General features: G+C 42.9%; 1 protein-coding gene across 1 annotated transcript in view; it reads right to left on the bottom strand.

Annotated features, from left to right (window-relative positions):
• LYRM7 (LYR motif containing 7) overlaps positions 1-27003 on the bottom strand; it is a 67707-nt gene that overhangs the window by 9227 nt on the left and 31477 nt on the right. Inside the window, 1 exon segment of the mRNA XM_054053819.1 lies at positions 23422-23494. The gene's annotated coding sequence lies outside the window, so the exon portion shown is untranslated.

Here is a 27003-nt window from a genome sequence, read left to right as displayed (position 1 = left end):
TAAATTAGGCTATCACTGCTCTGGAGTGGTGTCCATTTTTCCTGACTAGACACTTCGAAGCAGTATTTTAAAATATTTGGTTTATTTTGTAGGAAGTCTGTCTTCAGACTGAAAATGGTGCAGAAATACAAGCAATACTACCCAAGCCTAGGCAGGAAAAACAGGGACATATTGGAACATAAGGTAGAGCCGGGAAGCACAGTTTTAGGACTGGTGAGAGGTGGCAGGTGCTAACTGGGCCTGTTAAGATTTCACTCAAGATGAGCATGGGAAGTTGCAGCAGTGGACTGGCAAAGCAAGTCTCAAAAAGAATGCTCTCGTCAAAAATATGTGTACATGTCAAAATCCTTATCCTTATCGTAGCTATGTGTGCTTTCAGACCACAGCACATGGGAGGGGACAGAAAATTGCCTGGCATTTTCCTCTTCTCCCATTGACAGCCACAGATCTGCTAGCGCAGTACTGTGTAATACAGCACAAAGTGACATTGGACTGGAGGGTCTGGTTTCTTCTTTATCTGCCAGCACACAACAAGAGATGGTTCTCTTCCTCTGCCTCCAGACATTTCTTAAGTCACTTAAGGGAAAGGAAAATCTAAACTTAACTGTAGCAACAACAAAGTCAGGTTCGTGTATCCTTATTTATACATGCCATGATGCAGAAGAGTGTCCTAATATATAATTCTTAAATAACTGCAGAGAAAACAATGAATTTAAACACAACTGCTAAGTTAAGACGTGTGCACAAATTCTAGACTTCCTCAGCATAGATAACCTCTCTTATCCACTTTTATATAGAAGAAGCCTATCAAATCCCATGACTGAGTGTGCATGCACGTGTTTGTTTGACAAACTATAGTTCAGTAACTGCAGCGATTGCAAAGCGGTTCATTACTGTGGCTAAGGCTATTATGCTATATACAAGTATGAAAATAACCAGAAATCTAACAAGTTTTTATCTTTATAAGCCTCAGGCAGCTAGTCAGTATTAAGAACAGCTACAAACTGAAAAAGGTTTCTAGGATCAGATAGCAAAGAAAAATCATGTATTAAGAGTTGCAGTCAGTATGAAATGATATTTTGCAGATAAACATGATCTTTTTATTTTTTTTTCCTGAAAGAAACACTTGTTTTTCAAAGCAGAATGAGATTCAAGGAGGAGAGAAAAATGCAGGAAAAAAATCTTCAGGTGATTTTTTTTCTCTCTATAGCTCTTGACACTAAGCCATTACACATGGGCACACAGATATAGCTCATACTATAACCAACAACCAGGTTGTTTCATACAGGAGGTCCTGTAGCTCAGTATCCTAGTCTGAGACCATCTTCAGGCTGCAGTTTGCTTCAGATACTGCACATTAATGAAAAGTTACTGCTCTTTCCTTCTCCCTGCCCCAAGCTGACGGTCACTGTAAACGATCCCTAATATTCAGTGGAATTTGACTATTTATTCTTTTGAAGAAATACTCGACCACGAAGAGCTCCTTTTGTCTTTCACAGAACACCAATAAAATGTTTTATCTCCAAAGTCAAAGGCAAGAATATGAAAAACATAACTGCAAACAAAGTCTTGAAAATCCTCATAATTTCCATTTTGTGATAGACATTTACTAATTTTTTTTTTTTTTTGAAACTGCAGATCAAGTTTCTTGTTTGGCAGTTCTGTGACAAATGCACCCGAGTGCACAGTGCTTTAGTTCAGGCATCACCGACAAGGAGGTCTGACTGAAGACAGCCCCAGTATATAAACCGCGAGAAGTGTGCTTGGCCAAATCTTCACAGGGACTAAAGAATCTATGTCAAGTCTTACCAGTAGCCAACCATTCCAGACTGACCTGGGACTATACAAAACTAAAATTGCTTGAGTTACACACCTGTACATAACCCAAAGCAGCATCTGACTACAAGTTAATCACTTTACGCTATAAAAATCTGTAGCCTCCACTCAAGCCCACTGAACACTTCTGTGTGGCAAGAGACTGTGATCTCCCCCTTGGGCAGAGAGCCCTCTCAAGGTTTCTTCTCAAGGCTGAGACCCTCTTACTCAGCATCTGGTATCTATAACAAGGTAAACGATATTTCACATTACGTTTAAAAGTGTCACAGACTCACAAAGTACTCTGAGCTGGAAGGGACCCACGAGGATCATCAAGTCAGACTCCCTGCTCCTCACAGGGCTACCTAAAACGTTAAGTCATATGACCAAGAGTATCCTCCACGTGGTCCTTAAACTCCAACAGGCTTGGTGCCATGATCCTGGGAAGACTGTTCCACTGACTGACCTCTGAGGGAAGAATCTTTCCCTAATGTCCAAGCTGAACTTCCCCTGATGGCAGCTTCATTCCCTTTCCTTGTGTCCTATCACTGGTGACCAGAGAGAGGAGGTTAGTACCTCTCCATCCACTACCAACTTGAAGAAGTTATAGACTGCCACGAGGTCACCTCTCAGCCTTGTTGTCTCCAAGCTGAACAAGAAAAATTACCTCTACTGTTCTGTGTAAATCTTACCCTCAAGACCTTTCACCATCTTGGTCACACTCCTCTGGACACACTAGAACAGTATGATGTCCTAACCCTGAGGCACCCACAACTGCACACAGTACTCGAAGCGGAGTCACACCAGTGTAGTGCAAGGAGGCAAAATCTCCTCTCTTGACCAGCTAGCAACGCAGTGCTTCATGCACTCCAGGACACGGTTGGCCTGTGTGGCTGCCAGGACACACTGTTGACTCCACTTGCCACCAACCTAGACGCCTTCTGCAGGGCTGCTCTCCAGCCTCTTGTCCCCGAGTTTGCATAAAACAGGATTACCTCATCCCAGGTGGAGAATTCGGCAACTGCTCTTTTCAAGTGTTGCACTGTTGGTGATTGCCCCACTCTCGGGTCTATCCATATCTCTTTGTAAGGCCTCTCTAATCAAAGGTGAGTACATAGCTCTCCGGAATTTAGTAGCACCAGCAAACTTACTTAATGTACATCAAATTCCTGAATGCAGATCAGGAATCCATAAAAACATCAAAGAGGACTGGCCCTAAAATTGAGCCCTATGCAACCAAACTGGCAACAGGCTGACAGCCAGATGTAACCCTATTTACTGTAACTCTTTGAGCCCAGCTTGTCAGCCAACTGTTCACCCAACGTACTACGGACTTGTCTAGCTGTGTGCTAGTCATTAAACATCTCTGCTTCATCTGATTCCCTATTTGTGATATGACCAACCTCATCTTTCTCAGGGCAAAAAAATTCATTGGTGAGCAGCAAAAAATGAATGGAGGAGAGGTGGTACCAATGGGTGGGCCGACAGGGCTACCCGCACTGGACTGTGATGTCACCGAGTACCTGACGCCCCAAGCAACGGCTTGTCGCTCGTCGCTTGTAGCCAGGTGGAGACTCTTGCAGGGGGCTCATCTTTGCACCCCAGCTGAGCAGTCTGCTTCATTTGGCCACTCGGGAATTTTCTCTGGTCCTGCTTCAGGGAGCCAGAGCGCCCCAGGAGGGGTGCTTGCTGCAGCAGAGGTGAGCTGGAAGGGGACACCTCACCCTGGGGAGCTGGGAGCGTTTTCTTCTTGGGGGACCTGGGCATTTCTTCCACCCATCTCCACAACTGCGATTTCTCTTCCTTTTCTAGCACAACACCCACTGCTGCAGCAGCAGCGAGAGGGAGCAACACGGCCTCCACCACTCTCCCCAGCCCACCGCAGGCAGGGAAGAGCATGGCCACATAGCTGGAGGACCGCTGTCCCATCTGCCTGGACAGCTGGGAGGAGCCCAGCTTTGTTATGCCATGCCTCCACCAATTCTGTTACCCCTGCATCCTGCGGTGGGCTGATGAAAAGCCCAAGTGCCCCCTCTGCAAGAGGAGGATCACCTCCATACTGCACTCGGTGCGAGCGGACGATGACTACGTGGAGCATGTCGTCACTCCACCTGAAACAGTCATCGTCCGCCAGGGGGAAGGAGCTCCTGATGACCCAGCTGCCCAGGACCTCCACCACCGTGGAGGGCCCCAACCACACACCCAGCACAGAGCTCTGGTGGGCGGCCTCCAGCCAGAGCAATGGGCAACACTTTTCCAGGCCCTTCCATCCTTCCTGGAGACCCTGCCCCCCTGGCTCCAGGCCACACTCCAGCAGATCTTCAGCGGCAGCCTGAGGGAGGCAGCCATGGTGGGCGACATAGCTATCGACATCTTGACCAGCCATGGGATGGACGAACAACATCTAGTCCACATGCTGCAGGACTCCGCCCTCGACTACACGGAGGCATTTGTGCATGAACTCATATGTGTCGCTGTGCAACGGCGCCGCAGGGAAGCCTTTCATCTGCTGGGCCTGCAGGAGGGTCTGCCAGCCCCAGCTCAGTCCCATGCAGCAGCCCCGCAACATCCGCTGCAGACAGGCTCCCTGGCACCTCGTCCAACGCCATCGGTGGGAGTCCCAGCAGCCAATCCTCGTCCCCCGTTGTCCTCACTGCCGGAGGAAGAGGAGGCCCAGGAGGAGCCAGGAGTCGCCATGCCCAGATCCAACACTTCCAGCCAGGGCAGGGAAAACTCCCCTGTTGTGCCACCGCGGCGGACCCGAAGGAGGAGGGCCAGCAGCTCAGACGACGCTCCAGCCAACAAGAGGCCACCACTACGCCTGTAATGTTGGAGAGTGCTTGAGGGCATGGACTGGACTGTCAAGACGGGGCATGCATTCGTTAACCCCAAATGGTGACTTCTCTTCATATTTCAACTGCAACCTGCCCCACAACCAGGTTCCCATATTAGGACCACAGACAGAAGTATGATATTTCTCTCTGTCTCAACACAGGATATATGTGGACAGTCTAGTCTATTTGCTGGTAACTTTCTGAGAAACAGGTTAGCTCTTCCTGGACCTTTTCCTCTCGGTACTTCTGCTCAGGTCTTTGAACTCCATGCGATTACTTCTGAATGGGCACAATGGAAGGCAGAGATGAACAAGCCTAATTTCTGCGCAGGAATTCCTTTAAATGTTCCCATTTTGAAAAAAGCAACACACGTACAGTTAACTGAGTAAAGCACTTGATACCAGGGGGCTGGGGAACCCTTAAGAGTTCAAAGAGATCCTGAGGAATACAACTGGTATTATTCAAAGACCATGACTGAAATACATTTAGTGCAACAATAAGTTAACTGTTCTTCTAAGCCAGAATTTGTGATGCCATAACCTACAACTAGGAGCTTTCTTCCAAAGAACTTCAATTTCAATGTTAAGGACACACGTTTGCTAGAGCTCAAGGGAAAACAAAGGCAGATGAGGAGCCCAAAGTAACTGAAAGAATAAAGGGGAGTAAGGGTCAGAGAAGTGGTAGAATAACAGTGGTGCTGAAACAACTGCAATTCTTGAATGTTCAATGTTAATTAAACGTAGCGTGCCATAGGTTGCTTTTTTCTGGTATTCATTTCAGTAAGAGAAGCAATTACAAGTACATTTACTGAAATGAAAATATCTGAAATAAAAGTGCAGTTTTAATTTTGCAACTCAAGAAAAAGTATTTAAAAATTTATATTGTTCTTCATTTTTGAAAGTAGAGGCAGATCAAAAAAAATACTGGTAACATCTCAGTACTAATTTTAATTAACAGCAACATAAATCTGCTGTTTATGTTACTAGTACATCCACTTTTGAAGATTCAACATTGACTAGTATGTGTGTATTGCCTTTTTGTATACACAGACAGATCTCTCAAGTGTTCCAATTGCGAGATGTGCACAAAGCTTTCACCCTCAAATTTGAGACTAATACTTCAAACCAAATGCTGATTGAACTGGCTTTTATCATATACTGATATCATAGACAGTTACAAAACTGAGACTGCACTAGTAACACCGGTAGCAATACTAAGCGCATGCTGGATGTCAACTTTCACTCTTTAATTCTGTACCGGCACTTGGAAGGGGAAAGAAACAAGGGACTTGGGATTTTTGCAGAAGTTCAGAAAACAACAGTCTAAAATTTACACTTCTTGGCCAACAGCCTATTTTACTGTAATGCTGAAAATGCAGTCCTTCAAAAAAGAAGTACTTTACAAAATATACAAATACTAATACTCAGACAATGAAATAGCAAAAAGCCCTTCCGAAGCTATTCCAAAAAGTTACTGCTCTCAATGTAAAGTGACGGATGTTTCTTCTTTTTGTAACTGTTTGGTAGCTGTTATTGAACATGCTCTCAAAATAAAACTGTTTTGACAAAACAAGCTATTACTTCCGGATATCTGTGGCGGCAACTTGCTTCTACAGGATTCTCAGCTATCTGAAAAAAAGCAGCTTGAGCTACCAAATTAGTAAGTTATAGCTGCAACACATCTCTACTGTAGAAGATTCTGGTAAGCAAACACTGGTTTTAAACGACTTCTTAAAACATAGATGGAAGTGCAACTCTTATCAGTCTCTAGAGTCTGGAAAAGCACATGCTTTTGTTACAGTTTGTTTTGGGACATACAACAAAGTCAGACTTGTCTACAACAAAGCTTTACATCTGCGCATCTGATCCCTCTTTACAAGGGTTACCAGGCACAGCAATGCAAGATATTAGGTTAACAAAATGTAGCAGTGGAGGCTCTTGGATGCATCAGTAAGACGTACCAAGCCACTCCTCCAGAAGCGGCACTACAGTCAAGTTTCTGCAGAGCTACCCATTTTTTCCAAAGCTTTTTTTAAAAAGGAATTAACAGTGTTCTCCAGTGCCATCCCCAAAGGACTTCATCACGTACTGTTATCCTGCAGCCTTCAGATGCTGGGTCCATCTACAGCATCACCACAGCGGTACTGACCACTACAGCTATTTTGAGATACAAGCAACTGAAAGGAACAGGAAGAGGTAGAAAGGGAACAGGGAAGGTTACAGTGTTAGACTGGGGGCAGGAGAGAGGGAGAGGAGAAGCAAGGCAGAGCAGAGCAAAACAAGCTACCCTCACGAAACAGGCCCAAAGTTTACATTCAATACAGAACAACCGGGGGAAGATCCATTTGCTTTCAAACAAATCAAAAAACTGAAACCAAAGTTGAAGTAGAAGCATTGTAACGATACCTCAACAGATGACGTGCTCCACTGAGAGGTTTTGACAAATTAGATCCAAATATCCAGGGGCAAAGATAGTGCAGGAGATATTGAGCAGGTAGATGGAAAGCAGAAGAAAGAGGGCGTAGAAACATAGGAACCATTGTATTTAGGAGAGAACACTGGTTGACAAAATCATTTTCTAGACTGGCTTATCTGAAGGGTAACAATGAAATTTTGACAGAAAATCACATTTTTCTTCCATGGCAACTCTGTGAACAATGAGGAATTTCAGCAATCTTCCATGAGTTTGTTTCCCCAAATCGTTAAGTTTAAGAAACAGGCAAGAGAGAGGTGCAATTTTAAAACCAAAAGACACTGTGCCGTAACACATGCAGAAAAATAGCCAAGCAGACATATAGTCAACTCAGAATAAAAACAAACGTTCACAAGACAAATCTCCAACTGCAATTTCAAAATTATCTCAAATGCAATTTCAGAGGAGATACCACAATTATTGACATAGTTGAGAAACAAAGTGCTGAACAAAAAGGTGCCAGAAACATTTTAACAAAGTGGGTATTGTCAGAAGAACAGTTACTGCTGTTCTGAACTGTGAACGCACAGGAAGCTAAACTGCCTGCTCAGAAGCGACCTGCCTATCTTGCCAAGAAACTCCAAATTGCCTTCCCTGTGTGCCCACAAAACGTCCGGGCCACTACTACTAAAACTGTCCATTTGGAGAATGCCCGAAGGGTCATAGCTCACTGGTGGTCGAGCCACCTGGAGTTTTACTGCCAATGTAAAACCACTGCAAATCTCAAACAGTTTGTCTTTCTTAGGGAACGCCCATGCACACAGCGCCACAGCGCCCATCTGCACCGATAGGTATCCCATGTGCACAAAAATATAGAATAAAGGGGTGTCGAGGCCAAGAGTTATTTTTCCAACAAGTTTTAAAATAAGTTGTTCAGACCTGCAAGTGCTAAACAGGTTCACTTCAGCTCCCCAAAATAGAAGGTACTGACAAAATCATAACCAACTTGCAACATTTGTCTACTAAACATGAAAGAAACTTTATGCATCACAAGTCTTAGTCAGTGGCCTCCTATAAAGAAGTAAACAGGCAATGTGAGAAGTGTATTCCGACACCAAATAATCACATGACGACGCTATTCGAACTCCACAATGAACTTCCAGTTTTGGCACCTTCGGAATGGCTGCAAAAATTCTGGACATGAGTAAACACGCAGACCAGGTGTTTCTGTGAAATGAAACAGAAGTACTTGGTTTGTTTAAGATTTGGGCTATGAAACAGTTGGGGAGGACAACCAGATGAGCAGCTAAATAGGCACAATCTGGAGCAGCTTCATGGCCAAGGGCATAGGAAAGCAGGTGGGAGCTTTTACTAGGGGACAAGCCCTAGTGGGCCAAGGACCTCCACTCAGCTTCCCAGCTCCGCGTATGGCTTCACTGATGTTACGTGCATTTGCAAGTACCCTCCACTGCAGACAGTTGACAAGTGTTTAAAAAGCTGGAGGAGGAAACAGATGGAACCTCTAGGCCACTAAGATCTGATTTTTCTCCCCAGTAAAAAAAACCCACTTGATTCACCTGCACCACATATACTCATTCACTCTGACTATAAAAGTGCTTCAACCAGGTGGCTTTGACATAATCACACTTCTGATGTTAATTCTCCTCCTTAAAAACACTGTGTTTTATTTGCTCTTAAGCATATTTTGCAATAGAAAACCCCATCCTATTCTTTTCCCAATGCACTCTGGAGTAAGCTCATATAACACAATCAAGATTGTATTCTCTAGAGGCAGAACTACTACCTGACATTTGAAAGCAGAGTCATGTCAGCGACTCAATATGACCTAACTGCAAATCAATCAGAACAGTATTTTTTACTCATTAAAGCACAAACCTGGGGGTATGTGGGGGAAGTACATCAAAAATCATTTGAAAACAAACTAACTTTCAGGTTCCAATCTCAATCCAACCAATGGATGAGAAAAAAATGTTATACACTGCCACTGACTTACTCCCCAAAATCTCAGTGCTGCAGCTTTCAATCCTGTAAAGCAAAGAGCACATATCGTAAATCTGCTCTGCATTTCCATCTAGGGCAATAAAGAAGATCTAAATAGCATGACGTTATTTGCTCAAGTTGCTTCACAGACATTGGTTTAATTATTAGCCTTCTTGCTGCTATAAAATGGTTTTTGTACACCAAAACTCAAATTGCAGCAAAGCTATCTGCTTCTAAATTTAGTATTGTTTGAAAAACAGTGCTTGCTATCACAATACCAGGTGTTCAGAAACAAGATGTTTTGAATACCCATTCAACCACAGTGCTTGTGTTAGCTGGAGTCTTAACTAGGCTCCAATTATCACAAAGCAAAACCTAACAAACTGTCCAGATGTTCTTATTAAGGTTTGGTTCCCATGACTGACTGGAGAGCTCTGTTCTGGATTAGCAAGTAGCTACCACCACAGCCCAAGTCCTTCCCAAAATATCCTAATCCCTCAAAATAACCCCCTGAACAACTGCACTCCAATTCTCCCCACCCCAAAATGGGGATATTTCATTCCCTACCTCAGAGCCAGACAGCATTTGCTGCTTACTTCCTATTAGCTTCAGTTAGACTTATTTTCCCACAGCATTACTTCTGCCTCTGAAGGTCTCTAATCTATGAATTATAGTAAGAACAAACTACCTTATTAACAAAGAAATCAGAAAACCTGCTCTGGAAAGGAAAAAAGGAAAAGCAACCAGTAACATGCTGGATACGGAACTAATTTGCCATTTCTGACACATACTGTGTCTACAGAAGGAAGAGGTTGGTGCTCAGGTGTCCAAGATGTGATTTCGTGCAGTCGTTGTGCTGTACTGAATCCATTTCCCATGTGAGCACCTCAAGAAGGGCCAAGCGTGGCGGTATGTGGGGGAGCTGACTTCACAAGCAGAAAAGCAGTAACCACACCAGACAGGACTTTTGAGCAGGCTACAGAAATTAATTCTGGACAAACTACTGCAAATTCCACATGATCCAGACCTTCCTAACCTCAGAGCACAGTCCCTCGCCAAGTGCCTCTCCCTTGCCTCTCATGTGCTCTATGCCTCAGCCCTTGCACGGCCGCCTGTGTAGAAAAGAGGAATGATTTGTGCACAGTTGATAGTCTGCAAATCAGCAATCAGTTCCATAACTCAGGACAAGGAAATTCTTACTCACTTAGTTCTAAGCACACGCATTTCCACCAATCTATGGATTTCAACGTATGCCTTCTCACAAAGCTAGGACGTTGAAATAGCTCCGTGATGCTAAAGACAGATGGCAACCCTCTGCCTGGCAAAACTGGACAATAAACATTTATTAGTTTCTAGAATTATGTATGTTCATATTTTGCATTTTTAGGAGCAGGCATTGGAAAGAACAAGACAAAAATACGGTATCTTTTCATATAAAGGAACAGATATGTTTCTCAGCAGAACTTTTCCTGAACTCTGCTCACCAAACTCTGAAGCTGCCATGAATGGTCTGCCTTGAAAACAAACCGCTGAATATATACTGGTGACAACTTTAACCTGTGATGAATTTTAGAAAAAAGACATTGAAACTTACAGTATTCACATGGCGAGTTACTGTGTGATACCTCTCAAGTCTTAGTAGTGTCATTTCCCTTATGTGAACCTTGTCTTCTGTGCTTAGAAAAGCTCTGCAGTACATTAAGCAGCTCTTTGACAAAACATCATTGTACAACCTTCTTAAAAATCCCTTAAAGATTACAGCAAGTCTTTTCTTTAGGTAAGATATTAACATATAACATATGCAGTTGTTACGCTTACCAACGTTTACTTGCCAGGCACATGACAAGCAAAGATTATGGCAAAAATGTGAAAGAGAAGATTTGCCTTCTTTGCTACAATTAGCCAACAACACAAGACTACAACTGTGCCAGATAGTACTGCACTTCTTACATGTTTACTAATACACAGGTCTGCATAAATAACTAGAATTTTATGTTTTATTTTGAAAGGCTTTTCATGTGAAATAACAGGATTTTTAAATGTCAAATTTTTGTCTCAAGATACAAACTTTATACTTAAGGCTTGAGACTACAAATAAGAGGCAAAAGCCTTGCAGATGAGACAAGTTACACAAGAAAAATAAGCTAAAGAAACTTAAATAAAAAATGGTTTGGAAAGAAATCTGACTTACTAATGCTGACTGACAGAAGTTACCTGCAGAAACAACATTCTGTTTACTGAGGTGTTTATTTTCCAGTACACGCTCCTGTAAGAAAAAATACAGTACTTTGCATGATTGCTTTTGCAGAGCACTGTTAAAGTCAAAAGTAGGTTCTTATTTTCAATCAGCTGGACAATAGATAAATATACAGTTAAGTCTTTAGATGATTTGTGGCCACTAATATGCACCTATTGCTTTGTATTCAGCCAAATTTTCAGTCTTTTTTTGGTTTTGGTTTCTTTTTGTAAATGAACGGGGAAGCCCCCCTGAAGTCTGAAAGTTTGTTGTGTAGACAAATGCCAGCTACACCAAATACGGCCTACTTTAGAAATTCTAGATACAGATAGAAATGGTGATAAATGGACTTGTGGTTCTACCAGTCTGAAGAGGTCTCTATAATGCTGTTATCCAATATTCTACCCAAAGAGATAGTAACGCCATAATGAATGACAATTAAGGTCTTTGAGTCTGCCTTGTGATCTGTTTTTAAAATAGGTATTGAAATTTCACTTGAAGTAAACAAAGTTATTTGGAATCAGAAAGTTATTCTGACGATTAAGCAAGCTAAGTCTTAAAAGTATGCCCTTTTGTTTCCAGACAATTCAAAGCTAGACAAAAACTTTACCACCTCTCCCCCTTCATTTTTTCTCCCTTTATCAAACAACAGCTTTTCAACCTCCTCACATTTTCAAAGTCCAGATACAGCAAGCAGTACAAATAAGCATCTTGAAGCGGTGAATGGTTGGAGGAGATAACACACTACTTGCCTTTTACCATTATTTTCATCATGCATGACTTTCCAAGTAAAGATATACAATATATTGTTTTCTGTTTAAATAAATTAATCACATCTTTGTAGATATTTTCCTTGCTTCACAATCTACCTTAACATTTTTGCCACGCATGTATTCTATTTGTTTTGAAAAGAAACCCAACCAACCAACTTTATTGGTCTTGTCTATGTATCTAGCTTTTTTAGGATTATGTACCCAGCACAGCTCCAATCTTGAAAATAAACATTGCAGCAATAGAGAAATCAGGAATTTAAGAAAAGTGAACCCAAACTAATAAACATCTTCCTCCTTAATCCGTCTCTCAAGATACTTGCGCTATTATGCTGCTGCTAAGGCTAAAACTGATACTAGCTAAAGATCCGTGCACCTCTAATCCTTCTGCCAGTATTTCACACAAACAAAAGCAATTGCCTTTAAGGTGCGTCGAGCTGTCAGATACGTAGTCTCTAGTACTAGTTTTTCCTTATGCTGCCTCTGTTCTCCCTGCAGTACCGTGCTGTGAAGCAAGCATGTCCAATTCTGGAGCAGTGGGGATAGGAGCCAAAACACAGAAAACAAAACAGAAAGAACAAGCCAAGCAACCCTTTTGCGCTGAGTCTCTCTTCCATACAGTGAAGGTGAAAAACAGCCTCTCTAAGTGATTTGAATGAGGTGTTTCTTGCTAAAGTTTTAATCTTATGCTGCCAGAATTTTTGTTGAAAGAGGTGGCCGTGCTTCCCACTCTTTCCTGTGTTGTCCAGGTCTCCCTGCTAGTCCGGCGCAGTCTTCAGACGTTGCCCCTACCTCTTTCTTGCTTTCTCATCCCTTCCTCAAGAATATCTACACTTCTCGCCTCCATGCACACACATGGCGAGGAAAAAAGATTTACTAAATATTGCATTTTGTAATAGCCAAAACAGTATCTCCTTACAGCAGATGTTAGCAGCACGAAATAATATCTTATCACTGTAAGATAGCATAGGAATAAAGTTACATTCTTTTTCCCACTGTGGGCACTTCAATTCCATTGTCACGTAACCAAACAGTATTTGCTTATCCACACTGAATGAACACTTCCAAGTACAAAGACCTAGCCCTGGAGAATTTGGAGGGAGGGATGAAAGGGAAAGGGAAGAAATAAGATTATTTACAAGAAAACGCATTTGTAAACAGTAGCAGCAATTGTGGTACGGATCACAGAATCATAGAATAGTTAGGGTTGGAAGGGACCTTAAACATCATCTAGTTCCAACCCCCCTGGCATGGGCAGGGACATCCCACTGAATCAGGCTGCTCAAGGCCCCGTCCAACCTGGCCTTGAACACCTCCAGGGACGGGGCATGCACAGCCTCCCTGCGCAACCTGTGCCAGTGTCTCACCACTCTCATAGTGAAGAAATTTTTCCTAAATGTCTAGTCTAAATCTGCCCTTCTCCAGTTTATACCCGTTCTCCCGGTCCGATCTCCACAAGCCTTTGTTAAGAGCCCCTCTCCAGCTTTCCTGCAGGCCCCATCAGAGGCATACTGTCTCGAGGCAATCTCTCTCACAATATTTTAGTTGGTTAACTGCTTGCAAACAGGTAAGGAAGAGAAACAAAAAACACACGTGTAAAATACTGCCCTCTTCTGTCTGACCTTCTGACCAAAACAAAACCCTGATGAAGCCTGAAAGATTAGCAGTGTTTCTGCCATGGTATTTCTCATGCCAAAACAATCACTGGAAATATAGTACTTCTGCTGATAAACTTGAAAGGTCCTAAATAACAACTATGAAGTATGATCTTGAGCTCCCTTACCATGAAAAGAATGCTGCTACCACACAGAGTAAGAATTTCTATAAATACAAGCCTGAAAACTCAAGTGTTTCTCATGTCAGTCAAAACCATCTGCTGACTTGAAATGGGGAAATCAAAGTTTCTTTACTGAAGATCAGGTACAGAAGTTTTCCAGGCAGCCAATACAACAGGTTATCTCTCTGCAACACATGTGACAAAGCTGTAAGGAATATGGCAGCAGCAAGCACTGCAGCTCTTTGTATCACGAAGGACCATCATGTTCCTCCAAGACTTCTTTTGTAAACTATGCTGAAGAAGTCCACAGAACAAGCTGCAGACAGTGAAGTGAATTACAAGGCTTAGATCATGAGTGATTTAACATTAGATGCTTTCAAGTTCAAGCTGTAAAAAAAAATGCTTTGCCAACATCACCCACTGTGTTCTCTACTGTCTGTTGTTTGATTCTTTTGACAGGTAAACTTAGTTAATTAGAGTTATCTGTCTTGGCAAGTACCTAGTTCCCTAGACCACACGGTAAATATATATGAGCTATTCAGAAGGATCATCCTGGCTCCACGGGTTGCTATGGAGAAACACTGACAGACCATTAAAATTTCCTAACAAACAAATCCACTGCCTTTTCTGGTACTGCCACGGTCAGGAAAGCCTATGTATACTGGTACATGCTCCCCTTTGAATGAGACTGCTTGTGTTTTCAATGCAGTGGAACTCTGCCCTACGCCAGGATCACAGCAATTTGGAGACGCAAACCGTCAAGTGAAACAACAGCTTCATTTTCTCTTAAGATCTGCTGTGACAAACGACCAACAAACAGAATTAAACAGAAAAATTTTGGGAAGATAAAAATTGCCCAAACTAGCACACTGCCTTTTACAGAAAAGGTAAAATGACAGATTTTTCTTTTTATTTTGTGAGAAGATGCACTACTTTCTTTAGTCCTACATAGACTTTTGCCCCTTTCTTCAGTTACCTTCGAGACCAAGGAAGTTTTGAAGAGATTGTGACAAGTTTGAAGTATATGCAACTGGTATCTTCATACTGACCTTTACAAAACCAGTGGTGAGTATTGTTTCAGCACACTACAGAACTGCTGGCAAACTCCAATATTACTGAAAATGTAATCTGTAAAAGTCAGTGGAATCCTCTCTGTTCAAAGGGAAAAACAAGAAAGGTTTTACTGTCTTCACACTTCTCTTTGTTCTGTTTGTGTTTTTTTCCCCCTAAATTATTTAATAACATCACAGTATTCCATTTGCATATTCCTTTCCAGTGAGAGGTCTGGAGATAAGTCACTAGGGTTACGCTGGAGGGTACAATCAAATCTGCATGTAGAACTGACTTAAGTCACTCCACTGAAATGAAAAGCAAGCAGCAACTGCTTTGACTAAACTGCTGAACAGTTGTAACAAACACCATACAAAGTTTCCCTGTTTTGAATGAGATCCCATCTTCTCCAATGCCACACAACTGTTTTTCTTTTCTGTATGTGGGTGGAGGACATTTTCCTTGAATCTGCTGACAAAGATACCTGGTGTATATTTGGAAACAAAAAAACAAAACCAAACACCAGTTACTATGCCTAGGATAATATTTTTATCTGAAAGATTAACATGGGAGCATTGAGATAAAAGTTATAGCTCTTCTTTAGCATGTCTTTCCATTACGGTTGCTCTTTCTCAAATTAAAAAAAGGGCTGTTACAGGGAGAGTCAAGCTCTTTAAATTTCTAACTGTGCTCTCACTAGCAACTTCTGCAAAGAGCACAAGATACAGTTGTTAAATATAGCATTTAAGTACAGCCTCAAATCCTATCCAATCTATCATTTTTTTCTACTCCGTATAAAAATACAAACGATTCTATAATTTGAGATCCAGGATAATTCCAAATATTCTACAGGTGCCGGAACTTTCCCTTGGCGCTTCACAGCAAGTCAACAAATCTACCTATAGTGAGGGAACATGTTCTTCCTAGTTTTCACATTCAGTTTTCTTTTATTGCTCAGGCTAAACACAGAGCAAGTGAGGGAACAAGCAAAAGAGAAAAGAAAAAAAAAAAGAGAAAAGCCAAGAAATCAGTAACTCATCCCACCTACAACCAAGCTCCAATAAATCTTGCTTGAACAGTTTAAAATGATGTTATTCTAGATTTCCACCCAGCTCCTGTTCAGGACGTTACTGCCTGTGTAGTAGAGTCAGTGGCAGAGAACGTCCTCCTGACTTTCAGCAGCCCTAGATCAGCTCACTGGCCAGATCAGTGATCATTCAGGAATCATCACTACTGCTCTGTTTACTCTGGGCTCTGATTTACAATCAGCTTGTAGCACAGACATTAGAGACTGCATGTAGGAGGTGAGAAAGTAGAAAACAGGAAAAAAAAAAGACCTGTATCTATCTTGCCAAAAAATGGTTACTATGTTTGAGAAAATACTGGAAAACAGGACAGGTAACCTGATTTCCATTCTTCAGTACAGTAATTAGATTGAGTGCAATGCAGTAACAGTGCCTTCACTGCCAAGATGCACCAGCTTCCTAAGTGGATTTTATCTCCCCTCTTTCCTCCTCAAAAAGAAGTGGCAATGGCCCACACGCAAGGTTCAGCACGAAGACCAGATATGGCTGTGATCCTTTCACACTGGACAGTCAGACACTTCCCCAGAGCCCTCTTTGTCCTTCAGCCACAGATTTTGTTTAAGGTATTCATTATTCAGTCTCTCTCTCAAACAAATGCACCCTCTCTCTCCCAGACATGGAGCCAGAACCGGAGCTGACGAATCACTACCCACAGCTGGGTAATTAATATAGCCTCTTCTATTCACACCAGTATTGTGATCCACATTTATCCACAGGACTTCCCAAGCAAATAGATAGGATAACCGCATCTCACAAATGAAAAGAGTTAAAATTAATTTCCCTAGAAAGCACCCCTCGCAATAAGCATAACCACTTCAGAAGAACCAAGGCAAACCTTGCAAACAGTCCCACGAATATATACACACACACCCTAAAAAAAATTAAAATAATTGGTTTCTCAAACCAATTTGAGAAAGGCTTCTTTAAAGGTTTTATGTATACATACTACAAAATCCAGTGGAACTGAATTCCTTCACGCATTTTAACTAGCGGAAATGAATTGTGCGCTAAATGAAACTGCTATGAATTCTCCAGGAAATGCACTATAAAGTTAAGACACTAAAATCATCAAAAAAAACCCCCAAGCCCCAGAGTTTTTACTAACTCTTAGGAGAAAAAACTTACAATGTTGCATTCAACACCAGAAAGTCCAAAAGCCCAGGCCAAGAAAGTTAAAAGTAACAAAGACGCTGACAAGACTCAAGCCGCTTTAGACTTAGCTACCTATTAAAAACCACACAGATTAACTAAAAAAGGAAAATGTCCTTAGGAAGAATAAGAGGCATATGGATTCTTCTAAGTACTATGCTACCGGTTTAATTTGTTCATCTTCCACCATGGCCACCCTCTGCTGGGAAGTTGCGCTCATTCTTCCCTCCAGGCCCTTGTTGCTACAGCTGCAGCTGCACGTGGGTTCCCGCTGAAGCACATGTCTTTCCAGAGGGGCAGAAAGGGTTTCATTATCTGCATCTCTGAGCCAGAACAGAGCATTGCCCCCTCTCCCCCAACCAGAAAGCAGGCAGGCAATCCCTGCTGCTCCATTATGACTATTTACCGATGGAAGAGCTCGAGAAGACGTCCCATGCTCTCCCTAAGCTGCCAACCAATAGCATGGGTGGCTCCCTTCCCAGGAAGGGTCTTCAGAAGTCTTCCTCTTCACACTCATGATTTGATGGGAAGATTGCACTGCGCTTTGATCTAAGAACTAGTGAAGTCAGATGAGGGATTTTTATAACCGCTAAGAACAGCCTCCGAAAAATTTCTCATCTTCCAGAAAGACTGTATAAAAGGTCTGGCATGCTCATGAATATACAAGAAAAGGACTCAAATGATGAAATCGGCAAACCACGCTGTAGTCTGAAGTGCTGTTCATTCACACTGAAATACACCTGGATTCATTCCAGAAACACATCTGCGGGGTTGGGCCACCTGTGAAGGGGAGAGGAATATGGGCGGTGTTCCCAAATGGAAAATTTAGAAAACGAAATAGATTTGAAAACCAAACCGGAAATAATTAAAAACTCACTGCTTTTTGGATTGACTCTGGTACTGTCTTGCTTGTAAACACCAGTATATTACCAGCAATTTCCTAGAAAGAAGTTCTTTAGCAGTTCTAGTATCACAGGAAAGCAAACAGATAAAAGCAAGTGCTTTTCACTTTGGACTCATCTTTCTCAGGGCAAAAAAATTCATTGGTGAGCAGCAAAAAATGAATGGAGGAGAGGTGGTACCAATGGGTGGGCCGACAGGGCTACCCGCACTGGACTGTGATGTCACCGAGTACCTGACGCCCCAAGCAACGGCTTGTCGCTCGTTGCTTGTAGCCAGGTAGAGACTCTTGCAGGGGGGCTCGTCTTTGCACCCCAGCTGAGCAGTCTGCTTCATTTGGCCACTCGGGAATTTTCTCTGGTCCTGCTTCAGGGAGCCAGAACGCCCCAGGAGGGGTGCTTGCTGCAGCAGAGGTGAGCTGGAAGGGGACACCTCACCCTGGGGAGCTGGGAGCGTTTTCTTCTTGGGGGACCTGGGCATTTCTTCCACCCATCTCCACAACTGCGATTTCTCTTCCTTTTCTAGCACAACACCCACTGCTGCAGCAGCAGCGAGAGGCAGCAACACGGCCTCCACCACTCCCCCCAGCCCACCGCAGGCAGGGAAGAGCATGGCCACACAGCTGGAGGACCGCTGTCCCATCTGCCTGGACAGCTGGGAGGAGCCCAGCTTTGTCATGCCATGCCTCCACCAATTCTGTTACCCCTGCATCCTGCGGTGGGCTGATGAAAAGCCCGAGTGCCCCCTCTGCAAGACGGGGATCACTTCCATACTGCACTCGGTGCGAGCGGACGATGACTACGTGGAGCATGTCATCGCTCCACCTGAAACATCGACAGTCATCGTCCGCCAGGGGGAAGGAGCTCCTGTTGACCCAGCTGCCCAGGACCTCCACCACCCTGGAGCGCCCCAACCACACGCCCAGCACAGAGCTCTGGTGGGCGGCCTCCAGCCAGAGCAATGGGCGAGACTTTTCCAGGCCCTCCCGTCCTTCCAGGAGACCCTGCTCCCCTGGCTCCGGGCTACACTCCGGCACATCTTCAGCGGCAGCCCGAGCGAGGCAGCCATGGTGGGGGACATGGCTATTGACATCTTGACCAGCCATGGGATGGACGAACAACATCTAGTCCACATGCTGCAGGACTCCCTCCTTGACTACACCGAGGCGTTTGTGCACGAACTCATACGTGTCGCTGTGCAACGGTGCCGCAGGGAAGCCTTTCGTCTGCTGGGCCTGGGTCTCCCAGCCCCAGCTCAGTCCCATGCAGCAGCCCCACAACATCTGCTGCAGACAGGCTCCCCGGCACCTCGTCCAACGCCATCGGTGGGAGTCCCAGCAGCCAATCCTCGTCCCCCGTTGTCCTCACTGCCGGAGGAAGAGGAGGCCCAGGAGGAGCCAGGAGTCCCCATGCCCGGACCCAGCACTTCCAGCCAGGGCAGGGAACGCTCCCCTGTCCGACCACCGCAGCGGACTCGAAGGAGGAGGGCCAGCAGCTCGGAGGACGCTCCAGGCAACAAGAGGCCAAGAAAAAAATAACTGAAAATTTATATCGTTCTTCATTTTTGTAAGTAGAGGCAGATGATAAAAAAATCTGCTGTTTATGTTACTAGTACATCCACTTTTGAAGATTCAACATTGACTAGTATGTGTGTCTATTGCTTTTTGTATGCACAGATAGATCTCTCAAGCATTCCAACTGCGAGCTTTCACCCTCCTTCTGTGCACAAAGCTTTCACCCTCCTTCTGTACCGGCACTTGGATGGGGAAAGAAACAAGGGAGGACTTGGGACACCGATGCTATTCAAACTCCACAATGAACTTGCAGCTCTGGCACCATCGGAATGGCCACGTTTTAAGTATCACCGGAGTGGCACTACAAATCAGAGCACAGACAGAAGCACTGAATCATCTGTGACAAGGACTATTAACACTCAGCCGGGGCTCTCCCAGGAAACAGGACTCCAGCATCCAAGCAGTCCCAGGACATTTGTCCTTGCCATTCTCACTGCAGACAGCACTTCAGGCATCTCCTTTTCTTTGGAGACATGATTATTGACGGTGTTAAAAGCCAGAGTTACGCTCTTAGGCTTTGTGCCCTACGTAAAAAATGGCAGATTTTTTTCCTGCTTAAAATCCCACAGGAAAACAAAAACATGATTGCAAAGTACAGTGTGCCTAAGAAGGGAGGAATTAACCTACAGGTTTTTCAGGATGCCGTATTTCACAGTACATAAGCTTAGACAATCTAAGGAAAATGTTACAGAATAGGACTGTACTTTCAGAAAGGAAAGAAAAAGGGCTTTATAGAACAGAACTTCCCAACCTGTTAGAGATACTTTAAATGTCATTACCATGTATATTCTATAGCTAGTTAGAAGTCTAAATATAAAACCTCGAAAATGAAAGATCCCTCCGGGTGCATACTTTTATGTATGTTTCAGGGGGAAAAAAAAAAAACCAAACCACTTTGTAAGACATATGCCAGAAGATCTATGTAAGAAGCTGATTCACTCACACAATCAAGCTGCACTGCAACGATTTGATCCAAGTTCAACAACGAAGGAACTATAAAGCAGTCAAGATACAAACACAGCTGCTGCGAGAGACAACAGTAAATAAACGACCATTTGAACAAACGGGCGTCTGAAATGGAATAAGAGAAGAGCATAGCTTTGAACCGGTGTTACTTCAGAGTTATTCTACAGGATTAATGCAGTGATCAGAACTTAGGAGCTGCAGATAAAAAGTAAACTAGAATAAAAGAAGTCCTTTGTTAAACAGAAAGTTAAACCCAACATCTTACGTGACTTTTGACTTTGCCCCTAAAGTGCACAACGGCACTTTATATGCATTTCAGTTAAGTAAGTGAACTAAAACTTCTCTTTGCCATTGCTCCAACTTCATCGCTCAATCATTAAATCGGAAACTAGAGTCGTATTATAGATAAAAGTATGGTGGATGGAGTCTAAATGCTTTCTTACACAGGAAACCAAAGTCCATGAAAAATCTTACTCAGAAGAAATGACCCATGTACTAAATTTGAAAACCATATACTACAAAAGGAATGATTTTGAAGACATGCAGGCTTCTCTGTGGTGGTACCCAGACATGCACACGTGAACAGTCTGTTAATGTGCCCTAGTGCACCATCCTGCATTACTGTCTTTTAAACCTCGCTGCCAGTTTGAACCTCAAAAGACTTAAGATAAATAAAGAAAAATATTAGCACTTCAAGCACAAGGCTTTTTTTATGGTGTGTTCTAGTCCAGCCTAAGATGTACACGGAAATTTTACATTCACCACTTTCAGAGCTGTCAGTGAGGCAAGTCAGGCAGGTTTGAATTCCTGACCTGCGATTGACGCTTCCTGCAAACACTCCTGGAGCACGTACAGAAAGGGCAGCCAACAGGTTGGGAACACCCATTGCACTTCATTTGTTTCTGGCACAAGAATAAAATCATATTTTTGCACTGTGGAGTTCTCTTTTGCTTCTTGCTTCCCCACGCTCCAGGAAGGATCACTACTGACCGACACCACTGATCTAAAAGAACTGCTGCGTTTTCCCCACTTGGTCCTCTTGCATCAGCTCTCATCCATGCCCATGCCCTCCTCCTGCTGCTTAAATCACTTCAAACCCTTACGCTCCTTCTCTATTCCTGTCTGTCTTCCTCCTCAAACAGACAGTGCCACCTTTCACCTGCCCTGATCACCCCTACGCCTGGTACCCAACTCTATGCCTTCTCCTCTCCTCCTTCCACCCACCTCCATAGGGTGGGGTGTTTTTTTGGTGGGGGGGTTTATGGGTTTGGGAGGTTTTTTATCTATTTTAATGTCATCCCATCGGTCTATCATTTCCTTCTTCTTTCCGCCCCCGCTCCTGGCAGAGTCTCAAGGGTGAAGACTCTCCACTCCCACACTCCATTCTCATTTGGTCATGAAACATTTTTTTCCACACTGAGGATGCTCCTGGTGCATAGCTTGAAGAAGCAGGCCAGAGGAGGAACTGCGGGGCCAGTGGGGGAGGCTGAAGCTCCTGCTCCCACTTTGAAGTGACACTTATGCTGGTATCAGTGGTACTGACAACTCGGAAGTATTTTCAAAGGAACATGGGGAAGGGAGAGAGAATGAAGGAAAGAGTGTCGAGTTAGCTATTTAGCAGGACTTAAATGAAATTCGGGATACATTGAGTATTTTCAGAGCAAAGCAACAAGTCTGACTACTACTTGAATTACATAGTCAGGAACGGTGCTCAGAAGCACAAAAAATAAGGTAAAATAGGAAGATATTTATTAGAGAGTACCTGAGAAATGAAATAGTGTTTTGCAGGCTTTGCTTTCAAAGGGGATACTGCACAATATTCTACAAGGTACATCTCTTTTGGAGGAAGCAGCATGTGCAAGAGCGCAGCAGCCTTCACAGAATCACCAGGTTGGAAAGGACCTAGTGGATCATCGAGTCCAACCATTCCTAACACTCCCGTAAACCATGTCCCTAAGCACTTCATCCACCCGTTCCTTAAACACCTCCAGGGAAGGCGACTCGACCACCCCCCTGGGCAGCCCGTTCCAGTGCCCGATAACTCTTTCCGCGAAGAATTTCGCTGGAGCCAAATTCAGCCAATTAAAAGCTGTCCGTTCATCTACGTTATTCAACACCACACCAAAGCATATGTACTTGTCGGGACCTAGAAAACAGTGAAGTCAAGCTGGATGGGCCCTTCAAAGCTGAGCAAATCAACATGAGCCGTAGCATACGATACTAAATTCCAAGTTAAACTATTTAAGCCATGAAAGTTATCGTACAAAGAACACCAAAGGAGTTTTGTCATCTTATTGGAGAATTAGGTATTGGGGATCTATTTACAAGCCTTACACACTGAACAAAGAAATCAGAATGTGAAACTGACATGAAGTAATTAGCAAATCCAACCAGACTATTTTTTGGTAGGAAAATTAGGGAAGGAAATCTACATAAAGTATACATGGCTGCACATACCACAAATACCAGAGTCTGTTGGGGCAACAAAACCATTTAATGCTGTCAAAACCAATTCAGTAACTTCACTGAAGATCACAAAAGTACACGGATCTCCTGTCAAAGTTACTCTGACTTAGATACCAATATTAATCAATCTGGTTTTATTATGAGCACAAAGGACATTTGCGTAGCATGATTCTGCATGACTTCTTATAAGGGCTCATCACCAAGGAGAAACTCAGAATGCTGCTTAGAATTCGTGAGAAGTGCCATCAAACCAAATCAAATGACTTGAGATTGAAAACCCTATCAATGCTTTGATGGCTTTGGTACCCCACAACAAATATGCATAAATTTGTCATCTAAATTTAGCTCAATATTTCAAGTGAAAAGCAAACTGACAGGATTGCTTACCTGACTTTCACAACTTCAGTTACTCTCGTCCTTTCTTGAAGCAGCAAGTTACTCACCGAAGAGTTCCCCAATTCTAGAGAGCAAGGAAGGAGGGGAAAAAAACGGTATAATTAACTGTTACAGCTCCTAATGCAAAGTATTTTATAAAAAAGAGCAACCTCACTTTGTATTAGTAAGAAGGAGCTTTCTCAACTCTTCCCCTTTGCAGAGCACCACAGATGTCAGAAGGGCTGAACTACTGCCATTTGTGAATGAATTCAAGGATTAGACACTACCTTGTTCACTGTAGTATTAGAAGCCTTCACTGACTTGCGCATTCTTAGGTGCTCTTTATTCTTATTCTGGTATGTTTACACACTGTTTAAAATACTTACATTCCTGCCTAGGGAAATGGTGGCTGCCCCCTCCCTGGAAATGCTCAAGGCCAGTTCGGATGGGGCTTTGAGCAGCCTGGTCTAGTGGGAGGTGTCCCTGCCCGTGGCAGGGGGGTTGGAACTTTAAGGTCCCTTCCAACCCAAACTACTCTATGATTTTATCATGTATGTATCATTTTTCTGTGCGCATACGTATGTACAACATAGTTAAAGGAAGTAAATATGGAGCATGGGTTCAAAAGCAGTAACTTCTTGGTTTTGGATGCTCCTTTTGCTAAATTCAAACTTTAATGTTAACAGGTGCTGGTGGAAAATCCCTAAACCAGATGTATGGGTCAAGGGTTTTGTGTGCAAGACTAGTTAGATAATCCTTCTAGTCAGCAGGTTCCATATCACTGGCTATACCAGGTAGTTCAGAAAATAACTGGCTTGTGCGAAGTTCCAAATAAAAAAGTCTTACTTGGCAGTTAAGTCTCATGACATGCGTGAGGTTTAGCAAACAGGTTTGTTATTGAATTATCGCCCATGACATCTGCTACCAAGTTCAGCGGTTCTCAGTAACTAAGGAAGGATGGATTACAAGTACCATAGACAATAACAGAAAGGAAACACATCCGTAAGAGCTGGCTCTGAGCGACAAAAAGAATCACTGCTCTAGGATTTGCTGTTGGAGTAGCAACGGACAATTCTTTGCTGTCAACTCTGTCTTTAAAAAAAAAAAACCCACCACAATGCAGAACACCCCTGTATTCAAAGTGTATCCACCCATAACGATAAACTCTCGTGACAGCATTCATGTATCAGAAATGGCTTTCGCAACAAACTGAGAGGAAAGCTGAAAACTCCAAGCAATTCAGTCCACATTTCAAATGTTCATGTAAAATAAGGTAAAAGTAGTAGTAAATTAAACTTCATGTATCTTCCGTATTAGGTAGGGCAATGTTTTGTAGATTACATTCAAAAAATCCTCACACCTCTCCTACACTTCAGCTCCCTGGTTTATCTCCTATTTATCTCCTACAATACGTGGCAAGACATTTGCGTGCCATATTTGACTGCCAGCTTGTTTGTGATGCTTCAGCCCTTCCTTGCTCACTAACTAGGGAACCAGAGTAGTCTTTTTTTCAGAATGACATAAGCCAGATTTTTAAAGGTAAAATTAATTTATTTTTTTTTTTATCCTTACCCCTGTGGTTTTCAGAGAAGACTGTCCAAAAATTTATGGACAAAGAGCTGAGCCAAGTTTCAGCCGGTAAAACGAATAAACGGGGGAGAAAAAAAAAAAAAGAAAAGGTGGTTAAAACAACAGAAGAATGCTGTAGAGGAAAACAGGAAAGGGGGGAAACTCGTCTGGACAGCGTTACCTGACAGAAAGCTCTGATCGCTGCTTTTGTTCTGATAGAAATCTAGGTGGTCAAAAAAGAAAGTGATCCACTGTTGCGGTCTAAGAAGAACACCATTAGGAATAGTCGCTATATCAAGTGTCCTTTGTGGAAGAAACACCTGACATTTGCATTGCCCCAACAGTGACACAAGGAGATTCTGTGGAAGGAATGAGGTTTGAGTCTCCTTCGGCTAAGGAATCAGACAACAGCTTTTTACTCTCCGTTTATCTTTAGTTACCTCAGAATAATGAAGGGGGGACAAAACTAAAGTTTAATTGACAGACAATAAGGATTAGAGAACTACAGGCCCCAAAGATGAGACATCTAGCCAGAGCAAAGCAGGAGGCAATAGAGCAACACAGTGGAAGAGCTACACAGGCAAAACACTTCAGTATCACAATGCTTGGGCTCCACACAAACTACACAGAGAATACCTTCAGGCAGAGTTCTGATCATTTTTCTTTCCTCTAGTAAAATAATCATATGAAAATAAAGCTGATCTTCAGACAAAACAGCTGAGCAACCAGCTTACAACACATGACACTGCACCGGTTGTCTAATGAGTTCAATAACAAAGCAACTCAAATCCTTCAAGTCAGCAAGGCAAACCTGTTTTTACAGTAGACGCCAATTTTGTAACTGAATCGTCACTGAAAGTCGGCTACCTTCTAGTTAAAGACTCTTTGGATAGTATCTGCTACACAGACAGAAGAACCAACTAATTTGTCTGCAGTGTAACATGGACTTCCTCACTCATATACCACGCAACTGTAACCAATGTGTAGAAAGATACGCAGCAGTAAATTTTACTGAGAGAGAATGACACAATTCTGCATTATGAGATGTTAGCACAGCCTACACATGAATAATTTACATAACAGCCTAAAAACATGTAGAAACTGCAATTCTGTATAAGCCGTTTCGATACGTAACGATATTTATACAAATGAGGTAACAGTAGATTTACCACTTGTAAGCCAAATGTTTTCCTCCACTGAAAACAGACTACGTAGAAAATAAATTAATTACTCTTGCCTAAACTATAGTGTTAGAAATCCAGGGCCATGCTATAAGAACTGTGGGACAGAACAATGAAAGGCATCCTTCTACAAAAACATTTTTAGAAGTCAGTTACAAGCAAGATCTGGATCAGTAGCTGTAAGCCATCATATCACAGCTATTTTGAGTCCCAGAGTAGACTAAACCCACATTCTAACGGACCATTTAATTCACCAAACTGCTTCTATAAATGGTAGACGGCTGGCCTGAAAGGCAACTAAATGAACTGGCAATACACTACCTGCCAGCGGAGCAAAAGGGTTGGTTGCAGGTACGGCCAAGGCACACTACTCATCAAGCTGTAACCACTTTCTATGAAGCCCGGACGGCATATTGCAGGTTTGCTCACATCACTCGTTCAGTAGTAAAGTGACCTATAAATAGCCATTGTCTAACTGTTAGCATTTGCATGAGACTTTGAAGCTTTATAGTTGTCTGAAGCCTTGTTTGCAGAGCTAACAATTCAGTATACTTCCTCTATTTCTTCATAATAAATGTACTAATTTAATTTGTTATAAAAAATTGCTAAAGTTGCAGCATTAGCAGGTGATTTCATCATTAGCCTGACATTACCTGCTCAGATGATTTCTTTCACTTAGTCTGTCACAGCTTAAAAGTCAGATTAGCCTTTCTGAGTAGTTCAGCATAAAACCTATGTATGGAAACAAAGATGACAAAGTGCAAATCAATATGATAAATGACATACGGATTATCCCAGAAAGGTGAAACTTAACTATTAGCACAGGGCTTCTACTGCAGAGAAA

This window comes from Cuculus canorus, chromosome Z (assembly GCF_017976375.1).
Source record: "Cuculus canorus isolate bCucCan1 chromosome Z, bCucCan1.pri, whole genome shotgun sequence".
In the NCBI taxonomy this organism is placed as follows: domain Eukaryota; kingdom Metazoa; phylum Chordata; class Aves; order Cuculiformes; family Cuculidae; genus Cuculus; species Cuculus canorus.
Note: the sequence above shows the minus strand (reverse complement) of the source record. Positions and strands in the feature narration are given on the sequence as shown.